The sequence below is a fragment of the Mus caroli genome, chromosome 15, assembly GCF_900094665.2.
Source record: "Mus caroli chromosome 15, CAROLI_EIJ_v1.1, whole genome shotgun sequence".
Lineage (NCBI taxonomy): Eukaryota > Metazoa > Chordata > Mammalia > Rodentia > Muridae > Mus > Mus caroli.
Window position 1 is genome coordinate 88,685,171 of NC_034584.1, and position 12,201 is coordinate 88,697,371.

Sequence of the window (12,201 nt, forward strand, 5' to 3'; positions counted from 1 at the left end):
AAAGAGAGGCCCATTGGACTTGCAAACTTTATATGCCCCAATATAGGGGAATGCCAGGGCCAAAAGAATGGGAATGGGTGGGTAGGGAAGTGGGCGACGCTATGGGGGACTTTTGGGATAGCATTGGAAATGTAATTGAGGAAAATATGTAATAAAAATATTAAAAATTTAAAAAAAAAAGAAGAGCAATAAGGAATATGTGTTTATTCTTAGATGTTAATTTCTTCTTACTTTTTAAAACTATAAATGCTACAAAAATAATGTTAATTAAGTACTCGGAGAAAATAAACACTGAACACAATCTTGCAAGCCAGCACACTGTTGTTAAATATTGCTAGCGATAATGGGACATTTGAACTCAATTCTTAGCAAGTAAACAAGTCGGTTTTTTCAGGATGTGAGAAGAACATGTTTCTGTAGCTATTCACACCTTAGCTCCAGGAGTCAAGCATCGACTGTTTTTATGGTGCTTTTTTTGACCCGCATTTATATTGTTTGCATGTAAGCTCCTTATATAGTTTGTCCAGTATTGTGGAACAATGTAGCAAATATTTAATGAAGGTATTGCACCATGGACTTGGTATTCTGTGCATCTGCTCATTAAATCCTTGAAACCCTGGAGAATGGGTGCGGTTGTCACAGGCTTAGGTCTCTGAGGCCATTAGTCATTACAAATCACCGTGTCTAAGAGAATTGATGTGCCTCTTTTAAGGAGTCAGTTTTTAATTTTTCTTCAGTTAATTATGCTGCATAAGAACTTGAGGTTCTGGGAATCTTTCTACTCTATATAGTTGTCTACAGTGGTTTGGAGTATGATAATTTGAAAGGAGACAGACTCAGTATCAAAGGTCTCAGTGTCGTGCCTCTCTGAACCCAATCTCCATTTACTGTGTTTATGCAGATGGTACTGATGAAAGAAAACCCACTGTGGATTATACATTGTGAGGTATCAGGGCCAAGTACTGTAGAGGTCCTATGCAAACAGAATCCGAAGTCCCTGTGGTGACTGTCATTAACTATTCTTTCTTTCTTTGATTTGGTTTTGGTTTTATATGTGTGTGCATGGGAGGGAGTGCTCTAGACACATGGAGGTTGCATGGACATATGTGAGTAAATGTGAAGGCTGGAGTTAATATTGGGTTTCTTCAATTGTTCTCTACATATTCTTTTTAAAGAATTTTTTTATTATTTGATAAATTTATTCATATATATAATATATGTACACATATATGTGTATATATGTGTGTGTGTGTGTGTATGAATGATATGACCCAATCCAACCCTAGTCTGTCCCCTAACCCACTTGCTCACACTTTCCCTTCCTACTGTATCCTTCCAGACAGCAAATCTGGACCCAGAGCATCACAACCCAGCTCGGCTGCTGGCCAGCCAATCCTATGTCTCCCTCTGCCCTCGAGTCTTCAGGGCTGGAGTTACAGACATGCCTCTCCATGTTCTTCTTTTATGTTGAATATTGAACTCAGATTTTTTTGTTTGTGCAGCAACCCTTTATCATCCAAGCCACCTCCTCAGCCCCTCCAGAGGGATTCTTAATCACAGTTCTTACAGAGGACAGGAATCCATGCTAGAATCCTCCAAAAGCATCCTAATACAATTTTTCCTTGGAAATTCCCACTCAAATCTATGTACTGTCTATCTCTTTCATATAAAGACTTTATTTTAATATATGTGATGACTTACTCCCAATGAGTAATCGAACTAATTACTAATTTAGATAATTGATCTAAAGTTGTAATTTAGTTATAGTTATTGGCAAAATATATTTTTATATGTCAAACAAATTAAAATTTAAATAGTCATTATTCAAATAAATTGCTAATGTGTAATATATTTGAGTGTGTTCCTTCCCAGTTATTCAAAAGTAGTAATTCCAACCACAGAGCATGAAACAATGGAAGAAATATTTAATTTTTTTTTATTATTTTATACATTTTGACCTGGTTATCTTGACTGTCATGAGTCTTTAAAAAGCAAAATCTGATGCAAACTATTAAACATGGAAATCATGTGGGAAGCCAAGAAATCTTTCTTTATGTGCAGGTCTGTCATCTAAAAGAAACTTAGCAAGAATAAAGGACGTTTGGGTTTCTTCTTAGTCATAGGAGATAAAGTATAAAAAATCCATATTTGAAATACTTACCATCTCAATAATGAAAGAGAATATTTGCATACTTCATGCCGCCCACTCAAAAGCAGATGTTTCCTTTTGATTTTGCTCTAGCTATTAAAAAGGAATTGTTTAAGCTCTACGTGGGCATAGGAGATGTTACAAGCAAACCTGTTGTGAGCTGTAGTGTGGTCCTGCAGCAGACTGAACCACACTGAGTGAGGCCTGTGCAGTGCTGCAGTGTGGTCCTGCAGCAGACTGAACAACACTGAGGCCTGTGCAGTGTGCAGTTTGTGCTAGCAAAGTTCCTATGTTCTTCACTTGCAATAGCCCACTCAGGTATCATCAGCTACAACTGCCTAACTTCCTGCTTCCTCCACTCAGTGATAGGTGGACTTCCCAGTGAAGACAATGATGCCAGTGATAAACTCAGAGAGGAGGCCACTGTAGCTCACAGGCTCTCACGTCAGGGAAAAGACCAAACTATGACTGTGTTTGGAAATATTAGATGCCAAAGGGAATATTCACAGATGGCTTCTGAAACCACTCCCAAGATCATTTCTTAATTTTAAAGAATAAAGGTGTAAGAATAAAAATCTTTTTTTTTTTTCACTTTCGCCTTCCCGAGGGCCTACCTGCTGCCATTTCCACTGTCTTGTCTGAAGTCAGACAGGACAAGCAGTGTGATTCTCCTAGTGTCATCTGTGTCTGTATTCTCCAGAGACACAGTTGCTTTGCCCTGGATAGGAAGCATCTTGGGATTCTGTTTTCTAAACGCATGGCTTATTTGTTTGCACCAAGGAAAAACCATGATTAAGGAAGAGAGTGGGGAAGAAATTGGGTGAAGGTTGTCCATCCTGTCTTTCTTAGTCACACGTATTGCTTTGAACCGTGAAATTGTGAATCTGAGTAGCACGTGTCACATCTCAATAGATGCATCTAGTTTTCAACAGAAATCAAGCCATATGGAAACTGGTGTCTTGCTGAGATGATGTGGGATGGGCTAAATATCCTAAAAGATGCAGTAGACAGGTAGCGTGAACTGGTGCTGAGCCTTGGGCAATGCTGAACACAACAGTGTGAATGAGTCTATCGTGATGTAGATAGAAATGCATCCTTAGCAATGGTCCCCGAGCCACTGTATCCCAAACTGAGATTTGTGTTTTATGGCCTGGGCAGGGTATGACAAGGAATTCACCAACAGAGAATATAGAGATGACAACCCCAGTGGGACAGTGGCAAAGCAGAGAAGTTGGGGTTTTAAAAAATCACAAAGTGAGAACAGAGAGAGATGTGTGCAACTGTATGCACCTGTTTGCTTCCACACAGGCATAAGAAGAGGATGATGCTCCATCTTCATGTTTAAAATTAGATTAAAAAAAAAAACCCCTATTTAAATAAGCACTTTCTGCAGCAGCCTAATGGCTTCGGTTCAACCATCTTTCAACCTTTGACATTATTACATTCTTACTTGGGGGACAAATACAACCACTGTGTCTTCTGCTTTGAGTAGTATGGGTGGTAAGGTCTAACCAAAGGGTTGAATTGTTTAAATTTGACCCAACAAGAGGTAGCAAAGAAACTCTTATTAGTTATCATCATCACCATTATCATCATCATCACCATCATCATCACCATTATCATCATCACTTTAATGTATACTATTGAATATAATAATGAAAATAAAATAGCTGCCCCCCCCCCAGTCCAGCACCGTAAGACACAGGCTGGCAGACCATGCCTAAAATGAATCCCCAGTCCAGTGCCATGGGACCTGGGTGGGCTGCAAGCCTCAGATAACCCCTTCCTGGTGCCCTTGGCACCAGCTGGGCATAGTACTCCTGAGACCACTCCTGAGACAACCCCAGACACCCAGAACCTCCAGGTACCACTAAGATGAGCCAATAAGCAATAGAAAGAGTGGAAGAGAAAGAGAAGCAAAAGGATGTGTGCTCAAGGAAGCAAGACAGAACTAGAGACTCAAGGGTAATGAGGAACAGCCTGATGTGAACAGCTGGTGATGACACCTAAGGCCATGCTGAGAGGACTTGGCCAGTGTGGCCAATGAGGGCCATGTCTGGGTCCATGACCCTCCAGAAGCAGGGATATGTTACCACAAAAGGCCAGGCAGACATCCCTGGTCTGGGCTACTACCTGGGACCATGTTGATGGCTGAGGATGTGCAGAGATGTTCCTTGGGGAGTTCCAGATGAGCTGGCCCTGAGGGTGTGAGCATGGGAGAGCTGGCTTTGCCATGTTATCCATCATGTGGTGGCATGAGTAAGAGGGAGAGATGTCTCACCTTGCCCCTTGCTACCTGTGGCGAGGGGCAAGTGAGATAGCTGACCCCAAGGCCATGAGAAAGGGAGAGCTGGTTCTGCCCCTCACCAGCTGCAGAATTAGAAGATTGGGCCCTACACCTTGTGTGGGCAGCGCAGTGGAGCTGGCCCTGCTGGGATCAGGGCAGGGGAGTGGAAGAGCTGGCTTTGTCCCTTGCTGTCTGTAGCAGTGGATGAGCTAGCCACAACAGTATTGGAGAGCCTGCCCTGGTGATATGAGTATGGAAGAGCTGGTGGGATGACCAGCTCAGCTACCAGCAAGCCCACGTGTAGGGCTTTAAGTTGGCCCATCTCAACATCTACCCCAATACTGAACTGCTGGAGCACATGAAGGGCCTATCCTACAGATCCAAGGCTCTAGGATTTCTGTGCTACAGGACAACAACAGGATATCTGGAAGGAGGTCAGTAAAGATCCAGTATTGATAATGTAGCAGAAGCCAGGGGCCTTGAACCAGAAGAGTGACTCATTGTAAGGAATGTTTGCAAGTAAAGGTGTGTGAACTAAAGGATGCACTGTGGGCCACACTGTGACACGTTGCAGCTTCCACAGTGAGATTTCTTTTCTTTTGATGAGGAAGTTGAAAGGATGGAAGAAGGGAAGGGGGAAACGAGTGGGAATAGAGTACATGATGTGAAATTCACAAAGAATCAATAAAAGGATGTGTGTGCATGTGCATGTGTGTGCGTGCGTGTGTGTGAGTGAGTGTGTGTGTTGTGCCTGTGTGTGTGCGCACGCGCGCGTGTGTGTGAGTGTGTGTTGTGTGTGTGTGAGTGAGTGAGTGTGTGTTGTGTGTGTGTGCGCGCGCGCACGTGTGTGTGTGTGTGTGAGTGTGTGTGCTCGTGTGTGTGTGTGTGTGTTGTGTATGTGAGTGTGTATGTGTGCGTGTGCGTGTGTGTGTTCATCCCAGCATTTGGGACATGGAAGCTGGACGATCAAGGTCATTTATCGTCCTCTGCTCCAGAGCAGGTTAGAGACTAATCTGTGCTACAACAAACCCTGTCTCTAAAGAACAAAAATTCAGTAAATAAATCAAATGAAAATATCCCCAAATCATGAAAATCCATAGAGAGAAATGTTACTAACCCCCTCTTTATATTGTGACCCATCTGATTACAATGGGTTTCCATTTTCTGTTTTACAAATGGGTACGTCGTGTTAGTCTGTGAAATCTCATTGAACTCCATAATATTATTTGTTACTTTAAGGCTAAAATGGAGATGAGGGAACAGTTTTGTTATACATTTCCCCCCAGCGGTCAAAATATTGACCATTAATTACCTAATGACACATAGAAACAGACTTGATCTTCACATTTGAATGATTCCCTAAGAGAGCGTGAACCTCATAATACCCAGTGAGCCTGTGTGGTGAAGTCCTGAGTATTCATCAGTGGAAATGGTTTTGCAAAGGCTAGGTGCCAATCCATATAGTGATAATATAGAAATAATTTAACACTGATTATAAGAGAAACATACTGCTGTCAAGTTCCCACCCGACCTGATGACCTTATGATATTTAGTTAAAAATATTTATTTCTGAATGTGCATGTGTGTGTATGTGTGTGTGTGATCTATAGCATGCGTGGATGTCAGAAGACAATTTGTGGAAGATGGGTCTCTCTTTCCACCTTTATGTGGGTGAGATCAAATTCACACCAGTCAGCTTGGTAGCCAGCACTTTCACCCACCAAGTCTTCTAGCTAGTTTCTAGAACAATACTTTTAACTAGAAAAATATTTTATATTTTCCATGTTATGATGGTGTGTGTACTCATTATTATTTAATACACAGTACACTTCTTTCTTATTTCTTTCAACAAATGTCTGTCTTTGGTTGAAGATGGCCTTTGTACTTGAGGAAAAACAAACCATTTATTTTTCCAAAATAAAATACCCATATCTGGAAAATCAGTCACCTTAATACTAAGTTAGCGGGCTCCATTGTAAACGATCCTACCTTGAGGTCTTAACATTAGAAAGACCCGAAGACAGTACTCCAAATGATTTTCTCGATAGAGGTAAAACATTTACTTCTTGATAAAAAGGTAACTGAGAGGCAGGGGTGGGGTGGGTAGCTTGTTTGCTAAAGTGTTTGCCACAGACAGAGGGCTTGAGTCCAGTCACCAGAACCTATGTGAAAAGCAGTACACTCCTGTACGCTTAGTGTACAAGAGACTGGTAGGGCTCAGGAGCTCTCCAGCCAGCTGGTCTCATCTGCTTGACATGTGCTAGGCTAAAGGAAAGACCTTGTCTGAAGATAAAATGAATAGAATAAAGTGTACACAGCACTGAGGAATAACACCCAGGGTTGTCCTCTGGCCTCCACACATACATGCATACATTTACACACACAGATACATGAGCACCTATATACATACATTTGCATACACATGCACACATGTATACACACATTTATGCACATACACAAGCAGAAATTTGCACACATAGACACATGTTTATACACATATGCCCACACAGAAACACATGCATGCACAGGTACATATTAATTTGTATTCATATTCATCCATGTATACCCATAGATATGCACATTTATATGCATACATGTACATATTTATATGCACAAGCATACACTGCACATAGAAAAACACATATACATGTGTGCACATACATATACACATTAGTATACATATGTATGCACATAGATGTAGAATGCACTCATTTGTACATACACATACACATACATACATAAACACACACAGACACACACACCAAGCAACATTACTTTGTTAGCATGTGATATGAATAATTTGCTTTGAAAATTCACCCTGTATTCATACCAGAGTAATTTAACTTTTGGGGATACATTTCTACCTGCATATTAACCCAATCTCATGCCAGTGTAAATTTAATATTGGTAATTTAAAAATAGTCAAATTTTAAGTAATCTGCTTAAATAATGCTTATTTAAATTAAACACCAAGCACAATGTAACATAGTTATGAGAATCATGGCCCTTTTAGCCACTAACCTGGCTCTCAGCTCCGGCCTCACTGCCTGTTACTCTGTGTTCTTTATGGTTCTCTTATAAGGCCTGTTGTTTCTAGCAGCAGATACTGACTGATCTGAGACAATAAATCTGAAAGATAAAAATCAGGCTAGTGTCATTCTCATCCCAGTGAAGAATACAGGGAGAGGAAGGGAGGAAGTGTGGACCAGGATGTGGGCCCTGAGATGCTGCACTGGGCGAGTTAGAATTGCTTTTATAGAGAAGTCGAGCAGAAGAGTCCACCTCGAGATGAGCAGCAGCCATGCAGGAGAGGGGCTCATGGTTGGTGAGACATTGCAGATGAGGAAGTGATAGCGCTGCACATGTGGAGATGAGCAGCAGCTCAGTGGACAGTCACAACTGTCTCCTGCTGTCGGAGCTCCTGCTGAATGAGCAAGGTCTGACCTGGGGCTCCATGAGCCCAGACAGAGAGGAGCCCAGTGCCAGGCACCTGCGTACAGATCTTCAGAGTAAGTTCTAAGACAGTAGTGCATAAACTTAAATTCATTTTATACTTGTAGTTTGTACAGGTGGCAGCTACATGTAGATAGTGCATGAAGAAATTAAAAGGATATAAAAACAAAGATACAATATACTAGGATTAAATCTCATAGAGAAGATGAGGATCCAAATGAGAGGAAGTGCACATGGAGAGGGGACTCGGAGTGGGCGCGGCGGGGACCAGCCCACAGAGTGAATGAAACCTTAGGGAATGGTGCCAGATGCCAAGAGTGTTTATACATCCATGAGAAGTGCCAGTAATGGATGAAATAAGTCCCAGTGCTGAGTTTCCATGACTTTAAACTCTGAGGAGTAATGGCCTTGGCCAAAGTAGTTCTCTGTAATGGGGCTGATAGAAGATCAGCTTGTTCTAGGTCAAGCCATGACTACTGGAGGAGGAGCCGGGGGAAAATGAGGATACCTGTGTGTGTGTGTGTGTGTGTGTGTGTGTGTGTGTGTGTGTGTGTGCGCGCACGCTTATGTATGTGTGTGGTGCGTGTATGTAATTTATCATACACACATATGTATATATGATAAATTACTACTCTATAGAAGTGGTTTTCTTTATCTAGAGCACACACATTTTTGTCTAAGAGAATAATCTCATGATATGTGACATAGGCATCAAATTAAAGCATCTTTAAATTGGGTAGCAAAATGTGCTGTTTGTTTAATTGTCGTCTCTTGGTAGGAAGATAAAGAATAAATAGTTCACAATGTTGTAAGTTAAAACACCACTAGACAGTTTTTAAATGCACGGAAGTGAAACGTGGTGATTAAGCTTTTATATATTTTGACTTTTATGCCACTATTTGGAAGCAGGAGTGTTTTCCTTGCCATGTCCCTAGACGTCTACCTGACAGACAACAAACCTTCCATGCTTTCTGGAGAGTTGTACTGCGGTGATGGGTTCCCAACCTGCCAGTCAATTCAGATGGAGGACTTCATTGAAAATCATAAAAGGATAATTTCAAGTCATTTGGTTTGCAATTGATGGGTGCTTTATAGGAATTGTGAAGCTTCCAAGTATATTGCTTTCCAAAATGGATAGAAATGTTTACTTTCAGGGTTTTAAAATCACCTTGGCCCAAAATAATGAGTCCTAATAATGAATCCTAATTATAAAGTTCACTATAAGGCTGAAGGGTGTATGTAGTATGCCAGCATCACTGCCACCACTGCCTCTGAACATCTTAGAGATCTTTTCTTTATTTCTTAAAGGTAAGTGGAGTTTAACAGGACAAAGAAACTAACAAGCAACCTCATCCTAAATTGCTTAAGTCACACCCTCTAGTATAGCCGATCATTCCAGTCAGTAAAACCCAGACTAGCAACACTGAGACCTCAAACCGTCCTTGGAGTTGTAAATGTTTGAAAGAACGTGCCCCTTACTGAAGATCTCTAAGGACCTAAATGTTTAGGGTCGGTGTTGAGAGGAGGGATTGTGTCTGTATTACAGGTGGACACACTCAGTAATGTCTTGAGAGGCCCCTCTTGAATTTGAGGGCTGGAATATTGGCTCAATGGGGAAAGACACCTGGCCCCTTAACCCAATGACCTGAATTTGATCCTTAGGACCCAAACAGTAGAAAGTGAGCAGAGTCCCACAAATAATCCTGTGATCTCCATACACACACAGCACATATAAACATTATACACACATGCTCTTGTGTGCACGCATGATTCATGAATGAATGAATGAATTTTTTTTAAAAGTCCTTCTTAAAAAAAAAATGTTTGGTGTCGTGAGCTATAATCAACATCTTTTTGCTTGAGTTAAGATTTTATATTTAGAGTAAAACTACCTAAAGATTGTTGTCAGTGTTTGAATTGTCTGAATCATGACTGACCAGGATTTCATAAACTGAATAAGCAACTAAGCGCAGGTACCTGTGAGGTTGCCCGATGCTCTGCCTCTGTGCGCTCTCCAGATTTGGTGACAAGTCTGATGATCCATAAACTCACCTCTGAGCTCCATGGCTCAATATTGGAAGTCCACAGCCGATTGGATTTGGAGCCAGAATTTTCACAACTAATAATCTCCCTATTATCTACAGGGCAACCCATTGGCATTAGTCACCATCCCGCTTTGTTAGCCAGAGATCCAAACTAGGGCATGACAGACATTGGGGTCAAGTCTCACCCAAGACAAAATGAGGCTCTCTACCAATGATTGGTCTCTTCCTGAGATCAGAGCACAACTGTTACTTAGATCTGAATGTTGAAGGTTGATTGTGTATAACCAGGTGGGCCATACCATTAGCCCCATTTTATTTTAGTTTGAGAGAAGGTCTCTCCGAGTTGCTTATGATGACTTTGAATTTTTACTCTGTAGTCCAGCCCTTGAACTTGTAGACTCCCAGCCTCCCCAGGGGCTGTGATCAGAGTTCCACGCCCTGTGTGCTGCCAAGCTGAGGGATGGGAGAAGTTCTTTGCCTTTTTTTCCTAGGGACCAAGGTGGAACATCGGTAGAGGTGCCTCAGACCTAATGAGGGAGATACTCCAAGTCTGCTTTCAGATTGGTTAAATAGAATGTGCTGATAATAGCCAGACAAATGAGTGATTCACATTCCAGACCACTGGGTAATCTAGGGAGAAATTTTCTGTGAGCCAGAGAAAAAAGGCAGGTCCCCCCCCCCCATTCACAAACTACTATTGTGATTTGTTCATTGGGAGAAGCATTGTGCTTGACATGCGACAGTGAACAGAAACAGACCTTGATGAACAAAGATATAGTAAAAAAACTCCCTAGGAAAGAAACTGCAATGCACACAGCACATTTAAAGGCTGTGTTTGGGGGCTGAAGATGCAGCTTTACAGTTAAGAGCATGCGCTGCTCTTATAGAGAACCTGAGTTCAGTTCTAGCATCTATGTTAAGTGGCTCACAACCACCTGTAACTCCAGCTCTGGAGGGGTCTCATTCTTTCTTCTACATACCATGGCACCTGTATGCACACACACACACACTCACACTCACACACACACACATATATGTATATGTGTGTGTGTATATATATATGTGTGTGTGTGTATATATATATATATATATAAAAGCACACATAATTAAAAATAAAACAATATATATAAGTGTTTGATGTCATAATTAAATGACTTTTATCTTTTATAACAGTGGTTCAATATATATGAATCTACTGTGTCACAACATAGTAATGGGGGATGGGGGGCATAATAATCATGCGCAAAAAAAAAGAACTAACAAAATTAACACTCTTTTGTGATTTTTAAAAAGGGGAGGAAAAAAAAAACAAATGATTAACAAGCTAGTTGTGGGGAAAGACTGAAGGAGCTGAAGGGGTTTGCAACCCCATAGGAAGAAGAACATTATCAACCAACCAGAGCCCTCAGAGTTCCCAGGGACTAAACCACCAACCAAAGAATAAACATGAGTCAGTCTATGGCTTCTACTACATATTTAGCAGAGAACTACCTTATCTAGCATCAATGGGGGGAGAGGTGCTTGGTCCTGGGGAGGCTTGATGCCCCAGAGAAGGGGAACATGCTAGAGGGGTGAGGTTAGAGTGGGTGGGTTGGTGGGGGAACACCCTCTTAGAGGCAAGGGGGAGGGGGAGGCAGAGGGGAGTTTGTGGAGAGAAGATCAGAAAGGGGACAACATTTGAAGTATAAATAAATAAAATAAATTTTTTTAAAAAGAAAGAAAAAAAAAAGACCTTTCCCAGAGCTAATGGTATATAATGGTGATAAGTGTAACGATTTTCTTTTAAATAAGAAGAGGGTGCCTTCTTTTCTCATTCCCACACAATACAGAGTGACTGAGATAGTACAAGAAAGGCACTACAAATACAATTAGATATAGGAAGACAGAGAGGTATCAGCCACATCGGACGCTCTGCAGACAGGCCGTGACAGCTGCTGACTCTCTGCTCGCCATGCTGGGCTCCATGTACACCGCTCCCTTTAATCTGCTCTGCTACTTTACAAAGTGTGCGCCCTTCTTTGAAGTGTTTTAATGACAGCATCCTGTGGGCTTTGGTTGCAGTGAGTGACAGAGCTGAGGTGTGAGTGCAAGCTTGCTGACTTCAAAGCTTAGAAATTTGACACAACGTTGCTTCTGTTGGTTAACATGTTTCACTGTCTTACTCCTGTTTTTAACATGTGTGTTTATTATGATCGCTTGTTTTCTCTTTGAAAATGGTGTTTAGTTGGATTTTTTTTAAGGGTGTAAAATCCAAGATCTTTTGGAAG

General features: G+C 41.4%; 1 protein-coding gene across 3 annotated transcripts in view; it reads left to right on the forward strand.

The window, feature by feature from the left end:
- The window catches only part of Tmem117 (transmembrane protein 117), a 460,550-nt gene that overhangs the window by 301,192 nt on the left and 147,157 nt on the right, over positions 1-12,201 (forward strand). The window lies entirely within an intron of this gene.